Below are 15,669 nucleotides of genomic sequence, written 5' to 3' on the forward strand. Positions count from 1 at the left end.
AGCTCCTGTAGCCAACTCCTCTATTGCAAGAATCCACTGGATTGTCATCCTTTCAGCAGAGGTGAAAGGGACTTTCTGGCCCAAGTTCATTAAAAATTAATTGGCCCTTTCAGCAAGTGTAAGGAGTGGAAGCCCTCTGTCACAACCAAACTCAAACTTGGCTGATGCAAAGCCTTTTGTACCAACACTGCCTGTTCATAGAAACCTGAAAACAGGCCCATTTCAAAAGTTATTTTTAAACTTGGCTGCCCACATTTCACACAGTTCTAGTTAAAATACTTCGCATACACTGCGGCAGAAAAATTGCAGGGTTTCAATGTGTGGATGAGATGATGGTGTTCACAGCGTGGGATTTAAGTTTATTAGGAACTGGGGAATGTTTTGGGGAAGAAGGAGCCTATAGAGAAAGGATGGGCTCCATTGAAGCCAAAACAGAACCAGACTGCTGGCATGTAAAATTTAAAAAGTCAGAGAGAAGTTTTTAAACTATGGGCTGGAGGAAAGCTAACAGGCGCAGAGGCACACATGGTTCAAACAGACACATCCTTTAAAGGGGATACCCTATATCCTAATAAAGAGTAGAGGATGGAGGCTGATAAAGTACAGGTAGGAACTGAAGAGAAACAGTCAAATGGAAGAGTCCCATTCAATCATGTGAAGGCAGAAAAGTAAATATTGACAAATTTTGTAAGTGCTTGTATACAAATACACTAAGTCTAAATATCAAGATGGGTAAACTTGAAAGCCTGGTATTAAATGAGGATATTGACATAATAGGCATCACAGAAGCTTGGTGTAACAATGATAATCAAAAGGACATGGTAATACCGAGGTTCAAAATGTATAGGAATGACAGACACGGTTGCACTAGTGGCACATATGTGAAAGAAAGCATAGCGTCAAATATTGTAAAAATCTTAAATGAATCAAAATGTACCATACAATCTCTATAGATAGAAATTCCATTCTTGAATAAGTGTATAGCTATAGGAATATACTACCGACCACATGACCAGGATGGTGACAGTAATTGTGAAATGCTTAGGAAGATTAGAGAGGCTACACAAATAGAAAATCCAAATAATAATGGGGATTTCAACTATCCCCATATTGACTGGGAACATGTCACCTCAGGACAGGATGCAGAAATAAAATTGCTAGATACCATTAACGACTGCTTCTTGGAGTAGCTACTCCTGGAACTCACCATGTTTTACGCTCCTTATGCCATGTAACATATCTCTGTAAAGGTTATGACCTACTGAATATATTCATCCTATTTGTATGCATGTGTCATTTTTGTACTTGAAGTTATGAATATTGGCTGTGTACTTGCTTGATTTTAAGTAGCCTTAGTAAAGCATTTGGTCAGCTTCTTGAGAAAGGAATGTGCAAATTAAGTGCCCAATCAAGAAACATTTAATGAACAATGGATCTTGGAAGACTCCAATCCACATAAGAAGTCTTCCTGGAGACGTTCAAAATAGCATGTGGGCAATGGCTGCTGCCTGTAAAAACTGAGTCATGCACGGACATGTGACTTGCTCATGTGACTCCAAAACTCCATTTTGGAGCTGGACTTCGCATAGGAGAGAGGAGGGGGTCTCCACCCAGAAGAGAAAGTCTATTTAAGCCCTTGGGAGACCCCTCCATTTTGTCTTCAGCTGGCTCAAGAAATAGCCTTTCCACCCCCAAAGGTTACAGGAAAGAGACTGGAACAAAGGACAGTAACCACAGGGGTGGTAGTGATTGCTGGACCCAGAGTAGAAGAAGGCTAGTCTGTAAAAGAATCTTACTGAAATATCTCTGAGGGTGAGGTTTTATCTGTAATCAGTTTTCTTACTGTATTATGCATAGACTTGCGTGTTTTATTTTATTTTGTTTGGTAATTTACTTTGTTCTGTCTGATATTACTTGGAGCCACTTAAATCCTACTTTTTGTATTTAATAAAATCACTTTTTATTTATTAATTAACCCAGAGTAAGTATTAATACTTGGGGGGGGCAAACAGCTGTGTATATCTCACTATCAGTGTTATAGAGAGCGAACAATTTATGAGTTTACCCTGTATAAGCTTTATACAGGATAAAACAGATTTATTTGGGGTTTGGACCCCATTGGGAGTTTGGCATCTGAGTGTTAGAGACAGGAACACTTCTTAAGCTGCTTTCAGTTAAGCCTGTAGCTTGTGTGGGACGTGGTTCAGACCTGGGTCTGCGTTTGTAGCCAGCAAGTGTGTCTGGCACAACTGGGCAGGGTTCTGGAGTCTCCAATTGGCAGGTAAAGCAGGGGCAGAAGTAGTCTTGGCACATCAGTTGGCAGCCCCAACAGGGTTTCTGTGATCCAACCCATCACACCCACCACAGTAGCATTTAACTTCAAAAAAGGGAACTACACAAAAATGAGGAGACTAAATAGAAATTAAAAGAAACAGTCACAAAAGTGAAATGCCTGCAAGCTGAATAGAACCTTTTTATAAACACCAAAAACAGAGGTGCATGTATGCCCCAAATAAAACAAAAACAAAAAAAACAGTAAGATGATCAAAAAATGCCATCATGACTAAACAACAGAGTAAAAGAGGTGGTTAGAGACAAAAAGTCATCTTTTAAAAACTGAAAGTCAAATCCTACTGAGGAAAATAGAAAGGAACATAAATCTGACAAGTCAAATGTAAAAGTATAATTAGGCAGGCCATAGGCAGTGTGTGACTCTTGCATTTGGGGAGGCTGGGTGACAGCGCCAGAAGCTCCCTATAAGTAGGGGGGCCACCAGCACCCAGACCATGCCCCACCCCACTTCTTCCCCTGGGACCCCCATCCACCTGCCCCCTCCCCCAAGCCCTCTACTCACTCCTCTCCACCCCCTCCCAAGGCTCCCCCGCTCTCTCCTCTCCACTGTCTCCCCCTGCCCCACCACCTGCCGCTCGCTCCTCTCCACCCCACCCCCAAATCTCCCCTGCCCACTGCTTGCTCTTCTACGCCCCCTCCCGAGTCCCTTCCCACCTGCTGCTCACTCCTCTCTGCCCCTCCTCTCCATCCCCTCTCCTGAGCCCCCTCACCCACCATGTGTTCCTTTCTGCCCCCTCGTGCCTTAAGGGTGAGCAATGGGGGAGGACCTCGGGGGAAGAGGTGGAGAGGGGACGGGGCCTCAGGGGGAAGAGGCACAGTGTGGGCAGGGCAAGGGGGGGAAAAGGCTGAGTGGGAGTGGGGCCTTCAGGCAGAGTGAGGGAGCACAGGCGGGCAGGGCCAGCGCAACCCATTAGGCGACCTAGGCAGTCGCCTAGGGCACTAACATTTGGGAGGCGGCGGCCGCCCTGGTCATCGTCGGTATTTCGGGGGCGGGACCTTCCGCCGCCTCTGTCGGGGGCGGCATTTCGGGGGCGGGACCTTCCGCCCCCGAGGGCGGCAAAAAAGCTGGTGGCGCTCCTGCAGGCGGGGCAACAGTCCAGGCATTGGTGGCCCCCCAACTTCTCAGGAGCTTCCGGCAACAGTGCTCAGGAACTTTGCGGGAGGGGAGTTGATCCCCATTATCAGCTTCCCCGCTGTGCATTGCAGCCCCTGCCTCTGTGCCTGCCCAAGGCTTGCAGTTTGGGGGTGGGGGGTGAGAAGGCAATGCTTCCCCCTGTCTCTCCAAACTATGCCCATGTTACAAAGTGGGGGTGGGGCATGGCCCCCTGTCCACCCTTGGTTCCGGCATCCTTGGTCTGAATGTGAATTTGGGAGCCTAATTTTAAGCAGCCAGGTTAACAATTTTTTGCCCAAGCCTTAGAATTCCTCAGGGACCTGAAATTTTTATGATAGTTTGAAACATTCTGAAATAGGTTTCAAAAGCAGGAAAAATAATATTGGTCCAGAGATTTTACAATGTGAGTGGGAACAAATGGCAGTGCTATAAAGAAGAAAGCTACTGCTGCTGGTTTGGAATAGTTATGAAGTATTTAGCATATATCACCCCTAAGGATGATTATCTTTCTGTCATGAGCATAAGACAGATAACTCATAAGCCAGTTTAATCTTTTCTCATAAGTACAAGGGAGGTAACACGATAGCTCTTCAGAGGTTTAATGTATTTATTCTATGGGAATGGATTTTTATGATGATGATGATGATGATGATTGTTTACAAGGGACCAGTTTTTTACCTGAAATCATGCAGGGTTTTTGGCTAATGTAAAGTAGCGTTATGTGATCTCAACAGTTCTGTGTTCGTTTGCTGGGTTAAGCTTTTTATTTTATTTGCATTATGTTTGCTACAATAAAACAACAATAATCCAGAGAAACCAGCTGAATAAGGCAATGCATACAGATATGCATTTCTATAGTCGGCCTTACAGTGTGTGTGCATGCCCTGGTGTTCTTTGGGTATATTTGTGGATGAAAACCACTCCATAAAAAAAAATTCCTCAATATTATGGACCTTTTTTTCTATAGCTGAAATCACACTCGTTTTTATGATAACACACACACAAATCGGAGGTGGAAACCACAAAATATTATAGTTTGCATAAAACCTGCATTTTCCCCCTTTTTTAAATTTCACAAATTATGCAGATTTCTTAAGGGTTCAGGGAAGCCATTTGCACACACCCTATTCACATATAGAAAAACATTATATGCTCAGTAGTGCAACCTATGGGGGAAAATTGAATACTTTATAATCCTGAAAACAGTTCTTCAGTATATATATAAGTGACTAAGAAGCCACTATGATGGCTTTAGGGGGCTCTCCTAAATCCATGCATTAAGTGATTTATTTTGTGTAACCACAATGTAGCCGCCTCTTGGCAGACCAAACACTCATTACATTCAACAGCAAACTCCCACAATAGGGGTCAGATCAGGCCCATTGTCAGAGAAACTAGGAAGCCTGCATTTCAGATTTCATAGGAAGGCAATGTTGCTAACATACAGGATTAAGTGAACCTTTCAACTAATAATAATACTTAGCTTTTACAGGACTTTTTATCAACAGATCACAAAGTGATTTACAAAGGAGGTCAGTATAATTACCTCCAGTTTACAGAAGGGGAACCTGAGACACAGAGCTGCAAAGTGATTTGCCCAAGATCACCCAGCAGATCAGTGGCAAGGGTGGGAATGGAACAGATATCTCCTGATTTCTAGTCCTATCCACTAGGCCACACTGCATCCCTTGACATAATTTTATACTGGCTTATAAATCCTTTTTGGGGACACTCATTTATGTTTAAGAATGACTTATTTTGGTTTACTTTAAACCTCTTCCCAACTGACATACACTAAACTGAATAATCCTGGTTTAAACCACAATAAAAGTAGCCATACAATGATTTGCACAGGATTAACTAGATCAGTTTAAAACTACATTCAACTTTGCATGAAGACAAACCTACATGCTTTTATACCTCTTTTGGAATTTTGCAAACAAATTAAACTTTTGGCAAACCCTTTGCAGATCACCTTTAGACAGGTTTCAGTGGAAGTTATAGCAGCAGTATCTGGATCTTTGTGCATACCTGGAAGAAGATGAAGTTGTACACTACTAGCAAGTGCACAGGAATGTGAAAGTTAATTGATGAATTGTAATTAATTGTTTTGTCCTACTGTCATGCTGTCTGGAGTGGCTCACGATCGTGAGTGCCAACCTCAGGGCAGAGTGTCAAGAAGCAGGGCAAAAATCCCCAACTGGTTGTATAATCTATAATTAGATTTCAACAACCAAGTAGCAAGTATGAACTCCTCAAGCACTATAACAACCTTATCATGGAGTCACAAACAGCCCCCTTGGGTACTCCTGTCTATCTTGCTTCCCAGGCAAGCTTGACTTTGTGATAGATGGTCGCTTACACCAATAATCACATCATCATTCAGGCTACTCCCAGTCCCAAAGGACCTGTTACTTACACCAGGTCAACTGTACTCTAGATCTCTCAACAAAGACTATGCTTATAGCCAATGGTTTATTAACTAGGAAAAAGAAATAAGAGAATTATTTACAGGATTAAAGCAGGTAAAGATACACACACAAATGAGATACAGTCTCAGGTTCCAAAAGATGATACTAACTGTTATTAATATGCATGCTTTATATGTCCTTTAGGGCTAATCCATGCTCAACATCTGGGGGCTCCTTGTACATGCTTAGAAATCCTCACCCCCTCAGAGTTCAAGAAGCATAGGAATAATGTTGCTTCTGGACAGGCATTTTTATTCCCTTCCCCCAGAGTTCAGACTGAGAGAACAAGTGTCAATGCCTGTCTCCCTTTCATGTGACTGGGGCAGGCAATCAACAAAGTGTTTGTCCTTTGATGTTACACAATGGCTCATTTGGTTTCCATAGACCCTCTTGTCTGCAGGCCCAGCACTTTACACTAATTAATGCTTCTTTTCTATTTTGAGAGACAAGGTGGGTGAGGTAATATATTTTATTGGACCAACTTCTGTTGGTGATAGAGCCAAGCTTTCGAGACTACACAGCTCTTCTTTAGGTCTGGGAAAGGTACTCCGAGTGTTACAGCTAAATGCAAGGTGGGACAAATTGTCAAAATACATATTTCAAGGGGCCATTCAAGGTGAAGTGGCCCATTAACACCCCTTCAGTCATAGGTGGGAAAGGAACCAGTAGGGGAGAAGGCAGCTGCAGAGCAGGGAGGAGTTGTTAGTGGGTTATAGATTGTTGTATAGCAAAGTTATAAATGTAAGCTCCCAGGCTTGTCTTTTGAAAGTGTTGTGCCGGTTTCCTTTGAGGATGAGGACTGAGAGGTCAGATATAGCATGATCACTTTTTGAAAAGTGTTCGCCCATGGGTGACATGGTGGTTTTGTCTTTTATCATTTTCCTTTTTGAGGACAATGATTTTTGTCTGGTTTCATCCACATAGTTATTACTGGGGTATTTAGTGCACTGGATGAGGTACACCATATGTGTAGGATCCATGGATCTTGAAAGGTGTGGTGTGGGTGGTACTGATCATTGTAGCAGTAGAGATATGTCTGCAGGTTTTTGCATCTGTTGTTCTGGCAGGGTCTGGTGCCGCTTTGAGTTGGTGTATCCTTATCTAAGGGGAACTTGTCTCTGATGATGAGCTTGGAGAGATGGGGGGTTGTATGAAGGCCTTAAGAGGGAGTTCAGGAAAGATTTATTTCATGGGGTCCTCTGCAGCATGGGGCATGGGTCACTTGCGGGTTTAAACTAGTGTAAATGTAACTTGCAGTCTTTAAATCATGATATGAGGACTTCAGTCACTCAGCCAGAGGTTAGGGGCCTATTTACAGGAGTGGCTGGATGAGGTTCGGTGGCCTGCAATGTGCAGGAGGTCGGATTAGATGATCATGATGCTCCCTTCTAGCCTTTGAGTCTATGAGTTTAAATATTGAAACTTTTTCTGGAACAAAAATATGAAATATCAAAATGTTTTATTTCATGTCAAGCTAATATTAAACAAAATCTGCCTGAGCTGCCACAGTGCCTCATGGGAGTTGTAGTTCAGGTGCCTCATGTCCCTATTCTTCCCTATTGGCCAAGATCTACAGCTTGACTACATCTTCCATGACCACAGTGTATCATGGAACTCTCATCAGAGCAGTTGGCCAGAGGGAAGACGGCAGTCCAGTCAGGGATCCCGGCCCATAGAAGAGAATTGGGGCATGAGGCTCCTGAACTCCAGTTTACATGAGGCACTGTAGCACCTCACACATATGCAGTTTAATATTGAAGTGACCTGAAGTGAAATATGTTAAATCTTCTTGATGGCAAATTGAAAAATTTTTGGAAACTGCATTTTCCATTTTAAAAAATTACAGTGGAAAATTACTGATCAGCTCCATTAAGTATATGTTGAAGTGCTTTCTTGAATTCAAATGCTTTCCTAAATCTGACCTTAAGTGAGTAGAAAAGTTAAATGAGTCTCAAAAGTGGCACTACGTGCATTGCAGATGACCTAAAATCTACCTACCAGATCATTTCGAGAGAGATTTCCTATAGAACTGAAATGACCAATAGAACATGCACAATCTCTCTAAAAGGTGGCACCTTTTTTTTAAGTGACGGATATACATTTCTCCTTTTCACTACTGCTTGCTGCTTATCTGTCACACAACCCAAGCTCTTTGTTCTCATCATCCCTGGTTATCCCCTCTGGTTTCCTTGACTGACACCTCTGTGCAAACATCATGTATGTTTCCTGGATCTATGTGAGAAAGGATCCCTGCTGTGCTGCTGCTGTATCTAATAACTTACTGGGGGAGTAACATTGCCTAAAAATAATTGAAAATAAACTTTTATAGACTTTTTCAGAGTGACTTTGGAATGCAGTTCTTTACCCTTTGCTGTCACTGCTTTTTGGGATTTTTTGTTTCCCCTTGGCATCTTGCCAAAATCCCTGACACATTCTCCTAAGCGAAGACCCAACACTTCTGGAATTAGATTTCTCATTTGGTACTTCCTTATCTTTATTTCCCTTAGACTCTGTCACTAAGATCTTATTCTCATTTTCATTCCTAGATACTGGACAGCTGTCTATCCTTCCCACAGAGTTCTTTCATCTGCAGTCAGATAGAAGTGCCATGATGCTTGGTGTCTCCGTATTTGACATTGGTAAATTCTTTCTTTTGTTCCACTTTTATTAGTTCCTGTCCTTCAATAAACGTGTCTCCACAAGGTGTTGTTCTAACTCTAATTTTGCTGGTTCTTGATGAATTAGTGAAGGAATTTCTTGTGAAAGACTCCATCATTCACCATTGATGAGGAGGTGAAATTTGAAAGCTAGGCATATTATTAATTTAATAAAATACCTTTTACATGTAAAATTACCTTTTTTATCTTATCTATTGGCTTAATTAAAGCTGTTTCCAGGGCAGTTAGTTAGAAGGGGATGCAACAGTAGAAGGCTATATATGTTATATTGAACATGAGGGAAAGGTATACAGAAAGAGATATCTCCAGGCTTTATTATTTATCTATCTTAGGTACTTATGTGGCCCCATGAATGTAGTACGTGAGCATCTACCAATTTTAATGTAGAGACATTACTTCACCCAGTAGACAGAGAAATGCTATTATCTCAATTTTACAAATGGGGAATTGAAGCACAGAGAGCAGAGGTGACTTGCCCAAGGTCATGTAGGAAATTCATGGCAGCATAGAGGATTGAATCCAGATTTCTTGAATACCAAGGTAGTGCCCTAACCACTGGACCATCCTTCCTCTATACTGTAGTACATTAGTCCCTTGAGCTATAATTGGGATTGGGGCATCTCTGTGCTAGGCACTGTACATGTACATAATAAGTAACAGTCCCTGCCCTGAAGAGCTTACAATCAAAATAAATAATGTTACTAAAGGATGGGAAAAAGGAAGGATTATCTCTGATATTCAGGTGGCGAACTGGTTCCAGTCCTGATTGTAATGGTGGGTGGTAGGAAAGGGAAAAAAGAAAAACATTCAGTGGAAAATAGGAGGAATTACATAGCAGCACAGACTATACTGGGATAGTGTATTAATTCATTTTATTTGATAAATTAAAGCTACAGGCATCCTGGCTAGTTCCTGGAAGTTGTTTGCCTGAGAACTTGCAAATTTTAGCTCAGTGCAGATGCAATGCAATAAAACAAGAAGTTATATATAAGATCTGTTCTTTGTTTGTACAGCACCTAGCACAAGGAGGTCCTGGTCCATGACCAGGGCTCTTAGGTGCTACTAGAATATCACTAATAATAATAAAATGCCTACCCATGTGGTGCGTTAAATGTTTAATAAGAGGACTTGAACAGGAGAGGACAGGTAAAAGTAGGCCTGTCAGAAAGGTGAGTTAGACAACCTCTCTCTGATAGAGCTGACTGAAAAATGGGCAAAGAAAAATCACTATTGTTGTTGAGATTTCCAACCTTTTGAAATATTCTAAATAGCTTTTACTGTTTGGTTTGCTTTTGATTTGTATTTAAAATTAAAGTTAAATTTAAATTACCATTTAGTTGTGGCTGAACTAGTATTCAAATATGAGATATTAAACTGGAAGCATTTGCTCACAAAAATCTATTTAAGTGCCAAATGCCAAAAGTCAATCTGGTTTTGTACAGTATGTGAATTTCAGCTGAATATTTTCTTTGGTTGTAACTACTTTCAGCCAATGAGAAGACACTTTTTTTTCTGGTCCCATGTTATACTGAGACATTCAGAACATCTCTCAGACTTCTTTTGTTTTAGTCTCTTTTTATAGTTCCATTCAATTTGGTTTCCTAGTAATATAATTAGAAGCCTTTGAATAAAAAAATAGCATTAAAAAGGGATAATTTTCTAAATTCTGAGAGAAAAAGAATGATGTTTTCACAGAATTTAGGAAATTATTGCTTTCAAAAGGTAGATCATTAAAACTACTTTGATTGAGTGACAGTTCTGTATTGTATGGCTAGATCTTTCTGAACCCTGCAGTTGAAAAGGCTGTTTAGTGTTTGAAACAACCAGTGTCTTTTTCAGAATTTTAAGCAGCTGGTTTTTTGTTTGTTTCTGTCCAACAGCCAGATAACTTATACCTTTTAATACTTTGTAGTTTAAAAGGTCATCATCTCCAATTTATCAAGGGAGATGAAAGTTCTCTCTACCTGTCAGTCCCTACCCCACTTCTTAAAAAGAGACATCAGCCAACTCAACCTCTATACAAAATTAATATTTTTCTAAGGAATATGTGGCTTAGCATTAAGGGTGAAATTTGCCTCTCTGCCAAAAGTTATCAAAAGGTTTAAATGGGACTTATGTAGTTAAGTTCCCTTGTATTGGCCTCAGGCACAGAGGAGACCTTCATCCTAAATTGAAGATGTGTGTTGCAGGTGAGCTGCAAGGTTTGAAGCTTCAGTTTGGTTTATTAATAATACGATGATGACAAAGAAGAGTTAGTAGTTAATGGTCCAGATCCCTCAGGCCTTTCCCTTTGGATCAAATAAAATCAAACATATTCTTTGAACCAAAATGTCCCAGATGTATGTGTGACAGTGGCAGACCAGATGCCAGCTCATGCCAAAGGCCTGGGCCTCGCTGAACACTGACAAATGCAGAGCTGCAAACCAGTCTGCGTCACCTGTGTGTTAGCATTGTTAAAATAAATATTAAATCGATAAGAATTTGTTTAGTGTTTAGACCTCATAAATAGCTTGTACGATGCTGTATGTATTAGTCTCACTTATCTTTACCCTATGTTATAGAGTGATAGCAAATGTTTGCATTGTAAACCTCCATAATTGTGTAACTCACCAAACAGGAAACATCCCTCACAATGATGGCATAGCTGCTTGCCTTAAATATTTACAAGACAATGGACAACCCTCAGATATCCACCCAAAACACATTGACAAACTCATCCGTTTCATCCTCACCCATAACAACTTTACATTTAGCAACAAACACTTTGTCCAAACCATAGGAACAGCTATGGGTACGAGGATGGCTCCCCAATATGCTAACCTCTTCATGAGCCACCTAGAAGAAGAATTTCTGGACAAATGCACCACAAAACCAATGATACAGTTGAGATACAATGATGATACTTTTATCGTCTGGACAGATGACTTAAACACTATCATGGATTTCCAGGACATCTTCAACAACTACCACCCATCCATTAAACTCTTTCTAGAATACTCTCACCCTAGCTGCAGAGGAAGGCAGAAGCCCCCAGGTCTCTGCCAATCTGACCTGGGGAAAAATTCCTTCTCAACCCCAAATATGGCAATCAGTTAGACCCTGAGTATGTGAGCAAGACGCAGGGAAAGAATTCTCTCTAGTAACTCAGAATCCTTCCCATCTAGTGTCCCATCACCAGCCATTGGAGATATTTGCTACTAACATTTTGACTTTTTGTCCAGATTTGGGATGAAAACAAAATATCAGAATTTCCCACAGGATAGAAATTCTGATGTTAATGCTTCCACTTTAAAATTGTGATTAAGTCCCATTGACTTCTGGGGGTACTTAAGCATGTGCACAAGTGCTTTCTGGAATCAGATCCATACACCCTAACTTTCTTCATATTTGATATTACACCAAACTGAAATGAATACCGAGAGACTTAAAAGACAGTCTCAAATTCTTTTCTAGTTAGTTACTTACATCAATACTACCTCCATACCTTTTACTGCACCATTGTCACTGACTGAATCAAGGCAAATGATGTCAAATGAAATTCAGCACTCAAAACTTTGGATGCTCATCTAGACCTTATTCAAACGATCTGTACCTCTTTCTTATATAAAAGTGGTCTAGAATTTGGAACACGCTTTGCAGAGTGTCATTTTTGGGGCACCAAGTGTCACATTTACCCCTGTAATTTACAGAGGCAAATTAAACTAATCTAAATTAGGTATAAAATAATATCAGAGAACCCACACACAGTTGATTTCAAGTATAGAAAAGCCCTTATATTTTGTTCAGGGAGGTTTCCAAGTGAGGAAGGTGTTCAGTACAAACCAGAAAGAGAATAAATAGTGTCAAATATTTTGAGCAGCATGATTTTGTATCACTGGTGAATCTATGCAGTTCTCAAACTAATATGTTAATGTGACTGTTAAAATAAATGCATTATTCGCCCACATTTCCTTCTTCCTGGTGATGGCCACTCCTTCTCCCCCCCCCTTTTTCCTTTGGCACAGTGAAAGGGTTGGGACAGAATTGCTCCTCCCAGCAGTGACCTTAATATCATTTTCACCCCACAACCTTTGGTCCCACACCACTTATTCCTGCCAGTTGGGTCTGCCCAACAGCTGTTGCCATCACTCCCTGCAGCTAGTGTTAGAGAATGCTAAAATGTTAGCAAATGCTTCCTTGTACAGTTTTGCCCCTGGTAGTCTCCTCTGATATTACTATATGTGATTTCATTCTTTATAGCAGAATTTTCTACCCTAGTCTCTCTTCTCAGGTGGTGGACACATTGCTTAAGAGCATGTCTACACTACAATCTTAAATCGACTTAGGTTAGGTCAACTTACAGCCACCGCAGCAGTAGCTGATATCCACACTACCCTCCTTCTTTTGGTGGGGCTTGTGGGGGGGCTGGGAGCCAGGGATCTCAGCTCCATCCATCTCCCCACCAGGAGCCAGGCTGCCGTCTGGGCTTCTCAGCTCCCCACTCCCAGCTGGAGCCAGGAGGAAGCTGCCTGGGGCTTTTCATCTCCGCCGGGGAGATCTGCACCTGGTTAGGTCAGCTGCCATGCTACCAGTGGGGAACCGAGAGGCCAGTGAGGGTAACTGGGCTCCCTGCCGCGAGCGGGAAGCCAGGACCTCAGGGGGCAGCCGAGCTTCCAGCAGGGAGTGGGGACCAAGGATCCCAGGGAGGCAGCAGAGCTCCCCACTGGGAGATAGATCAGCAGACCAAACCAAAAGTCTGGGTGGTAGCCTGGCTTGGAGTGGAGAGCCATCAGCAGCCCAACTGGGGAGCCAGACTTTCTTGTCAATGTCACAGCTCCCGCAGAGCTGTGAAATTGAAAAGACAGCCAGCAGCCAATGTAAGTAACGCAGTGTGTATACATTGACTCTGCATCGCCCTATCTTCACTGACATAAGCCTACCACCTCTCGTGCAGGTGGAATTATTATGTTGGTGTAGTAGGGGACCACATCGGTAGAAGCAAGGCTGTAGTGTATAGGAAGCTGCCTTATGTTGACCTAATTGCGTAGTGTAGACCAGGGCTATTTTTCTCCCTATTGTACCAAAACTGGGACTCAACAGGATAGCAAAGTGAATGTGAGAACTGATAGGTGCACTAGAAGGTACTTGACCAGTGTAGCAAGGTGGGGCACTCACCTGTGCGACGCCACCTGCTGGTCAGTCTGGGAATTAGCTCATCCAGCTGAGGAGCACCCTCCTCTGGCCAGTTTCTCCCCTGCCCTTACCTGCCCCCCTGCAGTCCCTTTACCTCCACCCGTTCAGGCCCCACGTCCCTCAAGGACCATGATGCCCTTTACCTTGGGGTGCTGTCCCACAGCAGTGTTGCCACACTCTGGATCTCCCCCTCCTCAGGGGAACCCCAAACCTCCTACCCACTTTGCCAGAGTGGCTACTGCCAGTTGTCATCTAGCCCCTTCTCTCAGGGGCAATCTGCAATCTGAAATGGCCACTCATCACTGGCAAGGGAGTTGGACATGCTGCCTCCCAGCAGCCCTACTACCTCCTCAGGTCTTTGCCACAAGGCCTCAGCCTGAGAGGTCACCAGGCCAGAGCTCCCCAGCTCAGTCTGCCTTTTCCCAGTACTGCTCTGTCAAAGGTACCCCTATCTCTACCAGGCAGCTAGGTCCTTCTTACTCTACCACTGGAGCAAGACTTATTTCCTTTGCCCCAGGAGCCCTTCTTATACTGGCCCAGCCAGGCCCTGATTGGCCGCCTCAAGCCTGCTGGTGATTGGCTCCCCAAGGCAGACCTTTCCCAGGGCTGTTTTTTCCCCTTCCAATCTGGAGCGGGGTGACCTTCCCACTACAACCAGTTAATATTGTAGCTCTCACTATATGCAGAAGCAGTGCTGAGTATCTGTGTAGCTTCCTAATTATTACTACTACTAAGGCCTCTGCCTGTTTTGTGCCCAGACCTCTGTGTGTACTCCTAGTCCTGCCAGCACCATAATATTGTGACATTGCACCCCATAATGCTTTATGGAAATATGCTTATGAATGTAAATATGACATAACTGGAATATGTTTTATGCTACATATGCCATGTGACATATCTCTGCAAAGGTTATGATCTACTGAATATATTCATCCTATTTGTATGCATGTATCATTTTTATATTCAAAGTTATGAATATTGGCTGTGTACTTGTTTGATTTTAAGTAGCCTTAGTAAGGCATTTGGTCAGCATCTTAAGAAAGGAATTTGCAAGTTAAGTGTCCAATCAAGAAACACTTAATGGATAATAGAGCTCGGAAGACTTCAATCCACATGAGGAGTCTACCTGGGGATGTTCAAGGTAGCAGGTAAGCAATGGCTGCCACCTGTAAAGTTCTGAGTCATGCATGGACATGTGACTTGCCCATGTGACTCCAAAACTCCATCTTGTAGCTGGGATTCTACAATGGGGGAGCTAGGGGTCTCCACCCACAAGAGAAAGTCTATATAAACCCCCGGGATACCCCTCCATTTTGTCTTCAGCTGGCTCAAGAGATAGCCTCTCCACCCCCAAAGGATACCTGAAAGAAACTGGAACAAAGGATAGTAACCACAGGGGTGTGAGCGATTGCTGGACCCAGACTAGGAGGAGGCTAGTCTGTAAAAGAAGCTTACTGGAACATCTCTGAGGGTGAGATTTCATTTGTAATCACTTTCTTACTGTATTAGGTTTAGACTTTTGTGTTTTATTTTATTTTGCTTGGTAATTCACTTTGCTCTGTCTGTTATTACTTGAAACCACTTAAATCCTACTTTTTGCATTTAATAAAATCACTTTTTACTTATCAATTAACCCAGAGTAAGTATTAATACCGGGGCGGGGGGCAACAGCTGGGCATATCTCTCTATCAGTGTTATAGAGGGCAAACAATTTATGAGTTTACCCTGTATAAACTTTATACAGGATAAAACAGATTTATTTGGGGTTTGGACCCCATTGGGAGCTGGGCATCTGAGTGTTGGAGACAGGAACACTTCTTAAGCTGTTTTCAGTTAAGCCCGCAGTTTTGGGGGATGCTGTTCAGACCTGGGTCTGTGTTTG

The sequence above is a fragment of the Malaclemys terrapin genome, chromosome 2 (genome assembly GCF_027887155.1).
Source record: "Malaclemys terrapin pileata isolate rMalTer1 chromosome 2, rMalTer1.hap1, whole genome shotgun sequence".
In the NCBI taxonomy this organism is placed as follows: domain Eukaryota; kingdom Metazoa; phylum Chordata; order Testudines; family Emydidae; genus Malaclemys; species Malaclemys terrapin.